The sequence below is a fragment of the Olea europaea genome, chromosome 18, assembly GCF_002742605.1.
Source record: "Olea europaea var. sylvestris chromosome 18, O_europaea_v1, whole genome shotgun sequence".
NCBI classification, from domain to species: Eukaryota; Viridiplantae; Streptophyta; class Magnoliopsida; order Lamiales; family Oleaceae; genus Olea; species Olea europaea.
The window spans coordinates 31,071,101-31,075,618 of NC_036254.1; positions in this window are offsets into that span (position 1 = coordinate 31,071,101).

Below are 4,518 nucleotides of genomic sequence, written 5' to 3' on the forward strand. Positions count from 1 at the left end.
TGTAGGTAATATCAGGCCTTGTAAGGGAGAGATACTGTAGAGCATCAGGATCAGATAAAAAGTTGTCATCAACTTAGGTAGAAACATGGCCTGGAGACAGGTTTTGCATAAGCCATTTTTGTCCGAGCAAGAAAATTGCATAAGTGTGCTGAGTGAAGAAGAAGCCTTTAGAGCAGGAAACGACCTCCACTCCTAAGAAGTATGAAAGAGAGCCCAAGTCTTTGATAGAGAACCGACTGGCTAGATCAGTCACAATACGCTCAAGAAAGGCATAATTATTTCCTGTAATGATCACATCATCCACATAGACCAATAGATAAACAATAAAGTTAGTCATGTTATAAATAAATAATGAAGTGTCAGCCATTGAGTTGGTAAAGCTAGCTGAGAGTAAGTATTCTTTAAGTTCAAGATATCATGCTCGAGGGGCTTGTTTGAGGTCATAGAGTGCTTTATGTAAGCGATAAACATGATTGGGATATTGGGGATTAACAAAGTCAGGTGGTTGTTGCATGTAAACCTCTTCAACCAAATTGCCATGGAGGAAGGCATAATTAACATCAAGTTGCCGTAAACACTAGCCAAAAGAGAGAGCAAGACTTAAGACGAGATGAACAATAGGAGGTTTAATGACAGGACTGAAAATCTCATTAAACTCAATGCCTAGGCATTGGTAGAATCCTTTGGCTACTAAACGAGCTTTGTAGCGATCAATAGAGCCGTCAGGTTTACGTTTGATACGGTAAACCCATTTACAGCCCATGGTATTGTGAGAGGAGAGAGGAGGAACAAAATCCCATGTCCCATTTTGAAGTAAGGCATCAAATTCAAGAGACATTGCATGGCGCCAATTTGGATCTTTAAGAGCATGTGAAACACATGTAAGTTCAAGGACAGGTGTGTTAGTAGTGGTGGTAAGGTATAGTTTGAAAATGTTATTTTTGGCATAGGTTTGCATGGGATGAGTGATAGAGGGGATGGCAGAAGGAAGGGGTACAGTAGGGAGTTGAGTATCGGAAGTGGAAATAGGATTGAGCTGAGGTGCGATTGGGTTGTGGTTAGGACACGAAGATGTAGAGTTTTGGACAGTGGAAATGGTTGTGGGCAAGGGCGATGTGGAAGGAGTTGTTAAAGCTTGTGGAGGGAAACTGTTGGTTGAATTATGAGGAATTGGGGATGGAGGTGAGGAACTAACCTGCATGGTAGATTGTACAGTAGACAAGTATGGTGGCTGTGAAGTATCCAAACCCGATCCTGTTGCCAAGATGTTCGAAAGAGGATGAGACTACAGACAAGTAGTGTAAACAGAGCTAGGAGAGGAAGAATGATAATCTAGATGTTTGAAAGGGAAAACAAACTCAACAAATTTGACATGACGAGAAGTATAAATTTTATTTGTGGATGAATCGAGACACAGATAAGCGCTTTTGGATAGAGAGTAGCCTAGAAAGACACATGGTTTGGATTTGGATTCAATTTGTTGGATGTGTAGGGCCGAAGCCAGGGATAACACAAATAACCAAAAATACTTAATTTGCCTAAATTGGGAGGATGAGAAAACAATTTCTCAAAGGACGACATATATGAAAAATTGACCTTAGGCATACGGTTTATGAGATAGACCGCAGTTGCAAAAGCATAAGACCAATAACCAATGGGCATAGATGCATGATGTGATAGAGTGAGACCAGTTTCAATGTATGAAGATGGTAACGTTCAGCAAAGCCAATGTGTTTCGGAGTGTGAGGAGGAGAAGAAAGATGGGAAAATTCCGGTAGTGGTTAAGTAATTATTCATAGCAAGATATTCACCACCATTGTCAGTGTATAAGCGAACAATTGGTTTATTGAAAAAAATTTCAACGATGGATTTAAATTTAACAAAAATATCAAACACATAGGATTTGCGGCGCATGTGATAAAACCATAAATATTTGGTGAAATGATCAATAAAAATAACGTAGTATTTAAATCCATCAAAAGACTCAACAGGGAACACCAAACATCAGAATAAACTAAATTAAGAGGAGAATTACTAACAAGACTAGATTCAAAAAAGGTAATTTGTGACTCTTGTTACAAAGACATGCATCACAATTGTTGATCCTAAGACGACGAGAAGATAATGGAATTCATGCAGTGGAAAGTAAATGATCGAACACTTTGGCAGAGGGATGACCAACGCGGGAATGCCAATCAGTCACGGAGCATTTGACAGAGGAGAAGGCAATCACGAGAGATGGATGAAGAGATGCATTCGGCCACTCATATATGCCCTCCTTGGTTTGACTGCGCAGGAGTACGGTTCCCGTTTTCAGATCCCTCACAGAAAAAGAATTAGATAAACATTCAAAAGAAACATTATTTTGAACACAAAATTGTGAAACAGAAATTAAATTCTTTTTGATGGATGGAACACATAAAATACTGGATAAAGTAAATGAAATGGATTTAGAGGGTAAAGAGGTGGAACCCAGGTGAGAAATTGAGAAACCAGTACCATCACCAATCATTGCATCATCTGGACTTTCATATTCAGAGTGGAGGAAAAGGTTCTGTAGGTCACTAATAATGTGATGAGATGCCCCGGAGTCAAGAATCCGATTGGAGGAGGTTATTGGGGCAGCAATATTGGTTTGAGGGATATATGGTCGAACTGGAGTTTGGGAATTAGGAGTAGTGTATTGTTGAGGCCAGGGAACATGTTTGAGGTGAGGACACCGTCTGGCGGATTGTCCTTGTTGATCGCAGAACTGACAAGTTCCACGATAGGGTCTTGGGGTCGTTTGGTTAGTTTGTGGACCAGGTTGGTGTCTATTTTGTTGGGGCCGAGGCTGTGAGTAGGTAGAATATGCAGGTCTTGGACCAAAGGAAGGTCGGTGAGGGTGTGTTTCGGTGGCGATATTGGCTGTTACAGGAGCAGGTGATGTTTTAACAACTTCATGCTTCATAAGGGCTTTGAAAGTGAACAATTTTTCATGAAGCTCGTCGAAGGAGATCGTGATTTCACTGGCATGAATAACAAAACTTAGAGAGCTGAATCCAGATAGGATTTTATCTGTAAGGAGATTAGGTGCAAGTGGTGCATTCATGAGGGAGAGCGTATTTGAAAGAGATTTGGCACACTACATATACTCTGTGACCGATTGAGATCCTTTATGTAGGTGATCAAGGAGACCAGAGATATGCATGAGACGCCTACGAGAAGGCGTAGCATAGGTGTTATGGATAGAAAGCCATACTTCACGAGAAGTTTTTGTCAAGGCAATGAATGGTACAAATGTTGGAGAGAGAGAGCCAAGTATTGCATTTAAAAGAAATTGATCTTGTCGAATCCATTTAGAGTATGCTGGGTTTGGATATTATTGGTTGTAATGGTAGGATGTGGAGTGGGAAATGAACCATCAATATAGCCGGACAGGTTGTAGCCAATGAGGATTTTTGAAACTGTTGGTGCCAGGAAGAATAATTTGTTTAATTGAGTTTAATGGGACATTGAGCAGAAACGTTTATAGTGATGAGAAAATTGTTGTTGTCAAGTGGGTTGAGGAGTAAGGGTTGAGACTTGAGAGGTAGCAGTGGTGGGACCAGTGCTGGGTATAGAGCTACTATCAATAGAGGGGGTAGTTGTCATGTTTGGATCTTGTGGCTCTGATGCCATAAGAAATTATTAAACAAAATTAGTCTGACAAAAAATGGCTTACTTTATTCTCATTAGAGACTTGTATATATATACAAGAAGAGCCACGTGAGTGAAGTGAAAAGATTACAACAAAAACAGAGAGTCATTATCCTAGAAGCTAGAGTTTGAAAAAGTACAACCAACTAACAGATAAGAACTAGGAGATATGAGTACAAGATGATATACACTATTGAAACTAACAATTATCCTTAACACAAACTAGCTGTACTCTGCCTTTCTATGGCAAGAAATATGGTGTTCAGTGGGTCAGCTGACAAACTATGTGTGTGGCAACGGGATGCGGCCATGCACATTTATTTCTCGATCTTGACCGGTCACATTGTACCGGTCAAGTGTCTCGTGGTTGAAGAGGACAAGGAATCAACGAGTGGCAATCAAAAATGGGTTGTTTATAGTGGAAGTCTTGATAAATCTGTCAAAGTGTGGAGTGTTTCAGACATAATGAATCTTACTAAGGGGATGGCAATTGAGATTCAATACCATTAGCAAAATATTGATCACTATCAAATCAAACCCATGATTGATTGAATTTTTGAAGGTATTTGTTGCGTGTTGTCACACCTAGCCAACCTACCTGGGACAATGGCCCACTCATGGCGATCCACGTGGCATTCCTACCGAGGTGGCACACAATGTCGAGGTGGGCTACATCCGAACTGCTTCGAGCCGAAGTCCATCTGCTGAGGCTCCTTTTTGTCCGAGGCCTATTGACGGAGGCCTACGAACCGAAGCTAGGCTGCTGGAACCTGTTGAGAGCAGCTGAGGCCCTCAAGTGGAAGTATCATGACAAATGGCCGAAGCCCCGAAACTGATGCG